We start from the raw sequence: 12,026 nt of genomic DNA on the forward strand, positions 1-12,026 counted from the left end.
CCAGCGCCAGGCCCCGAGGGAATGGCCTCAAGCTGCCCAGGGCAGGGTCAGGCTGGCTCTGAGGAAGGATTTCTGTGCAGAAGGGGCTGTTGGGCGTTGGAATGGGCTGCCCAGGGCAGGGGGGAGTCCCCGGGATCCCTGGAGGGGTTGAAGAGTCGGGCTGAGCCAGCGCTGAGGGATCTGGGGGAGTTGGGAATGGTCAGTGCTGGGTTAATGGTTGGGCTGGAGGATCTTCAAGGTCGTTTCCAACCGAGATGATTCTGTGAAAGATGGAGCCGAGTTTTCACTTTGCTCTGGGCTTGATGGTGTCCTGGGTTGGGCTGGTTAGGGGGATCAGAGGAAAGTGTGTGCCCCAAGGGGATGAGCCGTGATGGGAACAGTATCTGCAAACTCACGTAGAGCACTGAAAACCCTCCAGGCTCCTCCTGCATCCATGAGCAGGGACCAAGGCATGGGCAGTCATTGACTCTTCCCTTCCACAGGTACGACTCGTTGACGGGTGTCCCGTCCCACCAGCGGGCACTGGCCTTCGAGAAGGGCAGTGTGCTCTTCAACATTGGAGCCCTGCACACCCAGATTGGAGCACGGCAGGACCGTGCATCCCTGCCAGGGCTCAGATCCCTTCCCTGTCCCTGCTGACCACGCCAGTGCTGACACCAGCCAGGATGCCGTTGCCCTCCTTGGCCCCCTGGGCACACTCTGGCTCATTCTCACCCCCCAGTCCCTCTCTGACCGGCAGCTCTCCAGCCACTCCTCCCCAGGCCTGGAGCCCCCCTGGGGGTTGTTGTGGCCCAAGGGCAGCCCCCGGCATTTGCCCTCAGTGAAACTCCCCCAGTTGGGCTCAGCCCATGGCTCCAGCCTGCCCAGGGCTCTCTGCAGCCTCCCTGCCCTCGAGCAGACCAACACTCCCACCCAACTGGGTGTCACCTGCAAACTGACTGAGGGTGCCCTCGATCCCCTGGTCTAGATCATCCATAAAGATGTTAAACAGGAGCGGCCCCAACACCCAGCCCTGGGGGACACCACTCGTGACCGGACGCCAGCTGGATTTAACTCCATTCACCACAGTTCTTCGGGTCCAGCCATTCAGACATTTTTTAACTCAGCAAAGCGTGTGCCCATCCAAGGCACGAGCAGCCAGTTCACATGCCCATCACAACCCACCCAGAGTCACGGGGACACCAAGTGACAAGCAAAGGCAGGGAGAACATGATTCCAAATGCCAGTTCTCTGTCTCCTTGAACATCCAAGCCGATTCCTCCTCTTTCATAAAGCATCCAGGAAATTTACTTTGCTGCTTCTTAGAACTAGCTACGCCAGGCTCAATAAATGCAAAGTGATGGAGAGCATGTGTTGCAACACACACACTCCTAACCCAAACTGAAGCCAAGAAAAAGTAACTGGACGTCGCCACGGGCACCTCAAAAACTAACTTTGTCTAAGGCTACTACTTTCAGGTAAGCAATAGGATGCAAAGCAAAGAAAACAGAACAATATAGAGATTATTATAAGGTAAAATTAATGGTGCAGTGTCATTTGGAGCTTGTTCTTTTCAACAGAGGAGCTCACAAAAGTAAAGAGGAGAGACAAGCAGCAAATTGCTCCTTGTCCCATGGTGATGGGGAAGAAGGAAGGAGACTGGAAGGCATAAAGTTCAATTCAGAAAGCAGACTGACACCAAACACAGCAGAATTTAACTCTGTAAGGAACAGTTCAGAGAGAACCTCTGTCCTTCACCATGTACCTGAAAACAAACCAAACAAACCAACCAAACAAACAAAAAAACACAGAAATCTCCCACACAAAATTGTAGGTCCGGAAATTCTCAAGAGATAGTGCAATTTTTTGAGTGACTGAACTGCAGCGCATCTTGTGGAGGCCAAGGACTCAAGCACTCAAAGGCACAGGGGAGCGCAGAACAAGACCAGGCAAAGTTGTCATAACCAAACTGTAACGTAAATGCTTAATCCAGCCTTAAAGCTTAGTCCTGATTAACCATCAGGAAAAAACCCAGGGAGAAATTATCGCCACATTTGCATATCAGGACATCACTTTCTCTTCTTTTGAGCACGCTATTACTGGTCATCATCCAAAAGAGAGATTCTTGAGCTAAATGAACCTTGTGGCTCACTATCCAATTCCGAGACTATTTAGAATTAAAGGCACCATTAAGCCTTCAGAGAACCAGATGCCAATCCACGCGCGAAGCTAAACATCTGAACGTGATCCAACTGCACTGCATTCAAGAGATACACCACATCCCAAAGAGATATCATTTTATAGGAAACTTTTTCCAGATCTTACAATCTCAAGATCATTTGAAATGCTCTTGCTTGTGTTATCACTTGTTTAGAAAAGAAAAGACCATCCCTAGTTATCTGCCACCAAGCTTAAGATGGGATAAGTGGTAAAGAGAAAAAAAAAAAGCCCATCTAATCACTGTGGGGAAACCAATTTAAAAAAAAAAAAAAAAAAATTACATGGCGAAACGATCTCTTCTTCCTCATTTCACACTTTTTTTGGGGGTAGGGAAAGGGTGATATTTTGGGTGCTTTACATGCTTATTCAGTGTCTGAACAGCCAAGTGACTCTACATTCTTGTGGACTGGTAAACGTCACAAGCCCAGCTCATCCATTCTTGAACAAAGCATTTCATAAACAATGTAAAAAGGTAATTAAGCACCACGAAAAGGGCTCTTGCACAACCTGGTCCAGGTGACAAAACACCCCAAAATATCTTTCTAATTAAGACATTGATCAAACATTCCCCTCTGCATTTAGATGGAAAAAAAAAAAAAAAAAAAAAAGGTCCAAACTACAAATCAACTTAGAAACAGCCATCATATAAGATACTAAAAATATTATCATCTAAACACAGGAAGGTCAAAAAATAAATTCTTAACTGCCTTCTCAACATAACGCAGAAAGCAAGTCTATTCTTAAGCATACACCAAGGCCAGTGAATTTGGGAAAAAGACAGATGGGAGAATATGTAAGAGAATATGTTCCCTGAATACTTCCACAAATAGGCTACCAAAAGTCAAGAGAGATTCTGTGCCACAAGGGATGCAGAAGTCACAGGAGATGCATTTCTTGACATTCCCCACCAGGAGATCTTCTAGAGCAGACAGACAAGTCCTTACTACTTGTTACCATGGCACTGCTTCCAGACACTCATCCTATAGTTTTCCCATATTTACAAACAAAATGGCCATGGAGTGACAGATGCCACTTTCTCAGCCTTTCCCAGCAACGTGGCGATGATCACCACAAGGAAATTCAGCAATACAGCCACCATCAGTGGTATACGCTGACTTTCCCATTTACTAGTCCCATTCTCCTGCCCTTCCAGCTGCTCCCATGACTTGAAGCTGTTGGCTTCGATCAAATTGCAGGAAAAAAAAAAAAAATCCTAAAAAACAACTAAAACATAATTACCACCCTGAAAGTTGAGTGTAATATTAAGGGCTGAATCAAGGAAAGAAAGATAAGTGGACACCAGTATGGAGAAGTAGACCCAAACACAACATTTGCAGCAACTAGTGGATTACCTAGGAGTAAACAAATAGGCAACGAGCCAAAGTTACGACTTCTTGTATGTCAGGGGCAGCAACTAGAGACGGCAAGTGGCAGAAGATGTGTCAGGAGGCGAAAGGCACATCTGTAGGAAACCGGGAACCTTCTACTTGCTCTTCAGTAGATGGAGCACAGAGATCCTCCTTCTGAGGCACGTTTTTTAGACATTTATTTCGTTGCATCCTGGTTGGTCTCTTCAGCAACATCAAGGTCAGTCTTGGTGGTGTAGTCAAAAGTAGTGTAACCAGCCACTACTGCTCCCGCCCTGAAGTCAGTTCAGCCACTTAGGTTTCCTCACATTTACATAGTCTGACAAGCACCAGAGTATCAGTATACTGCTGCCCCAAAAGCTCCTGTGAGGAGTAGATGTCCCACAACCAGAGGCCTGAAGACCGCGTTCGTGCTCCCCAAGTACACAGTGTCCAACCATCAAATTACACAGCGTGTTCCCAACATAAACCTGTCGTGCTCTGACAAACGCATCCCCTCATATTACTCTCCCATTTGATCGAGAAATTGGGACCATAATTGAGCAGGGCACTAAGAGAAAGGTGTACTTCAGTTAAAAGAATGAGGTGATTTTTTTGTCGCTTTACTCCAAAAATTAGATCTTCACCATTCATTGCATGAATTTGCTTTTCTACTTTAAAGATTTTTGCCATCTAACGCACAGTCTTGTTTGCAGTCAAGTCAGAGCAAAATTGATGAATGCCAACACAGCTGGATCTCAACAGCCCTTGCACTAAACTGCAGTGTAAAAATTAAGGGAGTGCCAACGATTACTAAGAAAAATACAGCGACACACCTGTAGATTTCCATCCAAAAGTCATCTCATGGAGACAGAAACAATTCCAGGTGCAGAGGAACCATGCAAAGAGAAGCACACGTGGCAGAGTTTCTATTAGTCCAGATTCTAACCAAGTCACAGCTGCCTTTATTGCAAAGACTGTAATTGGCATTTCCAGTTGTGAGACAGGAAAATCAGCTGACATGAGCATCTTTGCCTACAATCCCAGAAAACGTAGGCTGAAGAAGACACAGAGGTCTAGTCAATGCGTATGGGAAGGAAAAAGAAAAAACAAACAAACAAACAAACAAAAAACTACCACACATTCTTTTTTCTTTTCCACATATTGAGCTAGCTAAAGCAGTCCACGTTCTCCAGCTTATACTACCAGCATTTATTTATCTCCATCCTCAGTTCTGAAAGCAAACTCCAAGTGATAATGCACGATCCTCCTGCAAAACTAAACTGAGATGGATGGAGGGCGAGAGGTATAATTTAAGACAGTTTATATTGCTCACAGTACCAAGAACACTACATTCAGCCTGCAAGAAAGGTCACCGGTAAATTGAAGTCAGCAGAAGGGAACAGAAAAGTTTACAAACAACATCTCAACAGAAAAAGGAGCTAATTTGAGCATTCGGGGAAAAGAGCAATCAGAGACCAAGTCTGGGTATGCAAGAGCCTTTCTCACCCCAGACACATGAGCACAAGCATCTTCAGAAGCCCAGATCATCTCACGATGAAGCGTACAAGATCTGCATTAGTGCCATCAATAGTAGCACCCAGTGCGACAGGAACCTCCTCCTTAGCAAAGCCACACATACCAACACAGAAGAACAGGTTGGAGTTATATCTTATCTCCCATCTCGCTCACTCCTTTTAGCGCAGAAGTCTCAGTAGCCAGGATCTCCCTCCAGCAAACCACAAGGGATTGCTGCCCTGAGCTGGCTAGGCTTAAGCCGTCAGCTTTTTTGCAAATGCTACAGGAGATATGCAATGCAAAGAGATCACTTCTTCCCTTCTGAACGCTATCACCCAATGAAAACCCAGTTTCTCAATTAAAGGAGAAAGTTTCTGTAGTTTTGTTGGAAGAACACGACGAAGTCTGCATTGCATATCATCATCAGACAACTGACACACAGCACTGCGTCATTGACTTCATGGGTCCTCATGGTCCAAAGTCCAGTTGGGAGTTTAATACTGAGCCAAAGAAGAAAACAGAAGAACATAAAGAAGCTCAATCTGACAGGACAGGCTGAATCTCACCCCACTTTCCTTTCTAACTTTGGACCATCCACATAGACACACATGTCACAAAACAGTTCAGGATCTCTGAGGCAAAAGATAGGCAGCCTGAGGTGCTATTGTTCAGAATCGGGTTCCTTGACGTTACCATTCCTTTGGTTCCAACTCCAGGGAAAGAGAAGGCGTACACAAGTATATTGGGTCAGGCAGTTCAGCTATTTTGGATCAGGAAGATTAAGGGCAATGTTGTAAACGTTCAACTTTCAGAACTGCACCTCGCAAAAAGACATTCTTCCCTTCAACTGAAGAGTCTCCAAGTCCATTTTGTTTGCTCAACAGATGACTTAGAGGTAAGAAAACCACACATTTATATATTGTTGGCTTTGAGAACGTGTTGTCATGCAGTCATGCAGTGGAGCTGAGTATCATGATAACCCCTGCTCCCCTACCCTGTATCCCCTGATGCTTCTGTCACAGTCTCTCCACATCCTCACAGTATCCATGGACACTTCCCCTCTACAGCTCCGAGCCCCATCCATGTCCCAGTTTGTTCTCCAAAGCATCCTCCCAAACACCAGAGAGGCAGCAAGCAGCATACATGGGTAATCCAGACATGGACACGTACTATTGGATGATACAAAAAAAAATAGATAATCACTGAATTTTCCTGAGTTCCCCTTCAGGATATTCAGATATTAAGTTCTTATGTGCTTCATGAACCCACTCATAGATAGTCGAGTAGAGGAGAAAAGCCCAAATCAGTGAACTGTACTATTTTCTCTGATGTAATTAACTCAGTCAACCTGCTAAAGTGGAAGATGCAGAAAGACAGTGACACGAGAAAGCAAAAAAAAAAAAAAAAAAAAAAAAAAAAAAATTCCACTTCTGAAAACATCTTAATAGCGCTCATCTGTTTGCATTTTCGTACCCATGCCCCAAACACTGTATTTGTATTTCATTTTCTGGTTCATAAGTAGAAAAATAGCCCATTCCTCAGTCTTCCAGCTTTATTTACGCACTTGGTTAGGACCGAGTTTAACACTCAAACCTGTCATTGAAGGTTTCAGGTGCTCCTAGGTCTGGCTTAGACTCACCGCGTAGCAAAGCATCAGTGATGGAGGCTGTGCATCCCACGTCACAGACAGTGACACTGCGCAGAAGAAACCACCTTCCACCCTACCCCACCAAACAAGGTCCCACCATGTCCCGATAGCTGGCACGCTGTGGGTGAAAGATGAATTCAACCCAAACGAGAGCAGTGAGCTGCCTTTTAGAGCTAAGACTAAAGCTCATCTACCAAAAAAAATATGTCGCATCCTTATTTTTGGTAGGGTTTTATTTTGAATGAATCAAACTGACTCACCACTGAGACACCAGCACACCGATGCCAAAATGTTGGACAGGGCTGAAGTCCATGGATCCACTTAAGGGAGAGCGAAGCCCTGACTTTTATTGGCTTAAAATGATGCAAAAAGGCATCTTCGGGCTGCAGCTCCATGATGCATTAGCTCTGACAAGGGAGATAACTCAAGGCCTCCCCACACTGCTCCTTCCCCACCCCACATGACGGCTGGCTCTCCACTCTCTTCCTAATACAGCAGCGGCTGTAAATCAGATCAATGAAACATTCAGTTAAAAATAACAGCCAAAACCTCCTCCATTGCAGGAGAGCCTTTAGTATTACAAATGATGAAAGCACGTTTCTAAAAAAAGCCAGCCGAGTTGAGTGATTTCTGAGGAGGTGGCAAAAAACCCAGCACCAAGCCCAGCCAGCAGAACAAGGGCTGGGCTGCTCCAAGCATTGCTGGGTCACCAGAATAACCCCGAGAGTGGGAACGGGGGTCTCAGTACCCCCAGCTAGTGGCTACCTAGATCAAAGATGATGTTGCCTGGCTCCTCTCCTGGATCTGCGTGGCGATGCTGTAGGAGCAGGACGTGCTGAGGACACCGCCACCCTACGCTTGCGAGATAGTCCTTGGGCATCTCCTTGCCCAGCAGGCTGTGTTATTCCTGCCTTGTGGCTGGAAGCCAGGGAGAAGATGTAAGGATGCAGCTTCTCAGGTCAAGAAATAGCATCCCTGTGGTGAGGACAAGCATTTTGGTCTGTGGTGCTCACTGAAAATGTGAGAGAAAATATACCCCTGAGGTTTTTCATAACTGGTTTTGATTGATGCTGGAAAACATGAGGGCTTTGGGGGTTGGGTTGGGGTTTTTTTCCGCCCTTTTCATCTGATCTAAGCACACATTAAACAAGTAACTAGCCGTCTTCATCCTGCAATCCAGACAGACGTCCCCATGCTCACACCGGACCAGTGCTTCACCCCCAGCAGCCAGGACCATCAGCAGGAGGATCTGCAGCAGGAGGATGCACCACAGCATCCCACCTCCCATCTCCAACACGGGGATGCAACCCCACTACAGCGACTGTGGCTTTTAATGCCTTTTACAAACATCTAATTCACTTCCCATTATTCCCTCAGAGCAGCTGCTCCTTCATTTTACCCCTAGAGACACCAAACTGAAATATTGCTTGGGTTAAACACAAAAACCTACAGCTCTAGGCAGTCGTTCAGGACAGAGGAGTTGCTGTTATGCAGTTCTCTGATATAGTACAGCAGTATAACACCATCCTTGCAATAAAAGTACAGAATGAGCTTCTAAAGATGCCTTTCTAAACTAGATGTTTCTAAGTGGATTTAGGTTTCATGACAAGCTCTTTTTGCTTACTTCTCTTTTTTTCTCTTTTTTTTTTTTTTTCAGGGGGGCATACAGGGGATGTTCTTTCTCAAGCTTGACATTAAATAGCGGGGACACAGAAATATATTGAAAAAGCACTTTTAAGGCATGGCACACAGTATATTTCAAACAAATGCAGCCAAAACCCTCCAAACTATCAAAAGCTATTTCAATGAGGGGGTTTGCTTGCTTTAGACACGCATGCAACTTTTAAGAAGTTGAAGCTCTTCCAAGTATTTTAACTCAACTGCACGGACAAACTCACCGGGATGGGAAGGTGCCAACAACCCTGTGGCCACATCTCCACCGTGTTCCCAAGCTCCAAAGGACGTCCCAAAGCCATCTGTGTGGGACATCAGACTTCCTCAGAACCTACTGCCCTGAAACACCCTTGCTGTGAGCTGGGCTCTGCTTCCAGACTTCTGACTGGCTCTGACACTGATTATCATCTCCTTGCTTCCTTTCACTCTCCAATAAATTTGAAGTTATCTAAGTCAGGAACCAACCTTCTTGTCTTCACTTAACACAGCTTCCAGCCCACAATACCTATTTCCTAGAGCAATGCTCAAACAGAATGATTACCAGCTGGACCTTCATCAGCAGGACACGTATTTGTGAGGCTCTACTCTATCTACATGCAGGGAAGAGGTTTCTGATGGAGCATTCAAGCTCAGTCCCTTCATCATTCCCATGGCATCCTGCCATACACCTCCGCCAAGCTCCAGCTTCAGCCCACCATAACGGGATGCAGCTCATTATTTTGGGGAGAGTTTTCAGGCACAGTCTCTCAGCTGACTCTCCCAGACCACATCCCCAGAAATCTTTAGTATGGAAAGAGCAAACCGTGGGGGTGTGCATTAACACGTGCGTCGTCCACGTCTCAGTCACAACAAATCACAAACACTCAACAGGACTCAATACCCAATGTTTTATTTGACCTTTGACCACAACGGAGCCAAAGCAAGGTGATTCCAGCCCGTGAATACTCCTAACTCAGCCAGCATGAACAGACCGAAGACACTCAGGCCTCAAGCCTTGAGGGTAAGTGTACAACAGCATCGAATCCCCCCAGTTGTTTCACCTTAAATAGACAGGAGGGAGGTGTTGACACTCAAGTGATACTTTGCAATTCAGGCAGTTGGTGTTGAATCGCCAGGCTTGCATAAACTCTGTAATGCAGTATTGTGTATCTAGGAGAATTAAAGACAAGGCACAGCCATCTCACCTTCCTCTGAAGCATCCCGGTGCTACAAAATACATAGGAAAGACTCTTGGTTTAATGAGGTGTTATTCTGCTTCAGTATAGCACAGCAAGAAATCAATTTGCATCATTTTAATTTTTAACCTTCAAGTACATTAAATTAAAAAGAAAAAAAAAATCACAAACGTGAAAATATACGACGATTATAATCAAGGTGGCAAGAAACTGGCACTGTGTTTCCCATTGGAACACTTTAGGAGTTATCCTGAACCAGTTCATACCATTGATCAAGGCATTTCTTTGCATCAGCCTGCTGCAGTAGGCAGATAAAACATAGCTGCACCATGTGCATAAACTGTGTTTAGATACATAAATCTTGGCAGAGTGGCTTCTTATGTTGAGGCAAAACCAGAAAGAATTATATGTTGCATTAAATATTTTCTTCTCTGCCCTCGACTGTCTGAAAGATCAATTAAAGTGCTTTTGCATAAAACGGGCAGGGAGAAGCGCTTTCCAAAAATAAATAAATAATGAAGCCACTCTTTGCTTTTAATACGATTTCTAAAGAAAACAAGTGGAACGACTTAAAGATTCCCACAGTGAAAAAGCAGAAAATGCGAAAGTTTAATCATCCACTTAGGAGGTAACAAAATAGATTTCTCAAGTCTTAACATCTCCTGCAAAATTGTTAAGTGCTCATGCACAAATATTACTAACATGCTGCAGCAAGCTGAATCGTTTCCCCTGCCCTCGCACGGGAATATGTGCAAGTCCCTCCCTTGCGCTCACATACACACATTTGCTGTTTCCACCCCTTCCTATTTGCAAAGAGAACAAAATGAAACCAGAAGCGATCATGCTGTGGCTTTTAACTCCTTCCTCCCCTTATGATCACCCTCCTCTCTGCCCAACTACGCTGCAACATCTGAAAGCTCTCTGCACGCTGAGCCAGGGATGAGACTCATGGCCAAAGCCTCATCCCTGCGAGAGCATCACTGAGTTCGGCTCATCTCCCAGTTACCAACTGGGACGGGAACTGGGGGAAAGGGGAGAGAGATCATCCCACTAAGCAAACTCAAGACCCACTTTCTTCTCCCTCAGACCGTCCTAAATCATGTCTTCACAAGGCAAGGGAGGAATTGTTCCCATCAAAACCCCATCTTAGTTTCTAAGGAAGAAACTTTTTTACAAAAAGGGTGGTGAGACACTGGGCCAGGTTGCCCAGAGAGATGGTTGATGCCCCATCCCTGCACACATTTGAGGTCAGGTTGGACGGGGCTCTGAGAATCCTAATTTAGCTGAAGAGGTCCCTGCTCACTGCAGCAGGGTTGAATTAGATGACCTTTAAAGGTCACTTCCAACTCAAAATATACTATGACTGTTAGTTCTCTAGAGAGCAGCAAACCATTACACCACCACATCAACACAAACCCAGAGGACCTCTCCAAGCTGTGCTGCTGGACAGTAATTTGGTGGAATGATATCTCCTCCCTCCCACAGCATCAGTGAAGCGCTCGAGTGCTCTTCTGTTTTGCCCAGCTGATGCCAAGATGTTGGGCGACTTCCAGCAATGTAGCCTGGAAAGAAAATCCCAGCTCTAGGCAAACATGTGATAAGGGACAATCATAGAATCACAGGACTGTTTAGGTTGGAAAAGTCCTTTAAGATCACCAAGTCCAACGATTAACCTAACACTGCCAAGGCCACCACTGAACTAAGCACAACTTTTAAATACCTCCAGGGATGGTGACTCAACCACTACCCTGGGCAGCCTGTTCCAGGGCTTGACAAACCTTTCAGGGAAGAAATATTTCCTAACATCCAATCAAAACCTCCCCTGGTGCAATTTGAGGCTGTTTCCTCTCATCCTGTCACTTGTTACTTGGGAAAAAAGACCGACACCCACCTCACTACAACCTCCATTCAGGTAGCTGTAGGGAGTGATAAGGTCTGCCCTGAATCTCCTTTTCTCCAGCCTAAACCCCCCCTAGTTCCCTCAGCCGCTCCTCACAGGACCTCTAGACCCTTCACCAGCCTCATCGTCCTTCTTTAGACATGCTCCAGCATCTCAATGTCTTTCTTGTAGTGAGGGGCACAAAACTAAGCACAGGAATTGAGGTGCGGCCTCCCCAGTGCCGAGCCCAGGGCTCAGATCCCTTCCCTGTCCCTGCTGGCCACGCCAGGGCTGACACCAGCCAGGATGTCGTTGCCCTCCTTGGCCCCCTGGGCACACTCTGGCTCATTCTCACCCCCCCAGTCCCTCTCTGACCGGCAGCTCTCCAGCCACTCCTCCCCAGGCCTGGAGCCCCCCTGGGGGTTGTTGTGGCCCAAGGGCAGCCCCCGGCACTTGCCCTCAGTGAAACTCCCCCAGTTGGGCTCAGCCCATGGCTCCAGCCTGTCCAGGTCTCTCTGCAGCCTCCCTGCCCTCGAGCAGATCAACACTCCCACCCAGCTGGGTGTCATCTGCAAACTGACTGAGGG

The 12,026-nt window shown here is 46.3% G+C and overlaps 1 protein-coding gene across 4 annotated transcripts in view; it reads right to left on the minus strand.

Annotated features, from left to right (window-relative positions):
- The window catches only part of TSNARE1 (t-SNARE domain containing 1), a 505,053-nt gene that overhangs the window by 476,855 nt on the left and 16,172 nt on the right, over positions 1–12,026 (minus strand). The window lies entirely within an intron of this gene.

The sequence above is a fragment of the Athene cunicularia genome (assembly GCF_003259725.1).
Source record: "Athene cunicularia isolate RWA chromosome 2 unlocalized genomic scaffold, athCun1 chr2_part1, whole genome shotgun sequence".
NCBI classification, from domain to species: domain Eukaryota; kingdom Metazoa; phylum Chordata; class Aves; order Strigiformes; family Strigidae; genus Athene; species Athene cunicularia.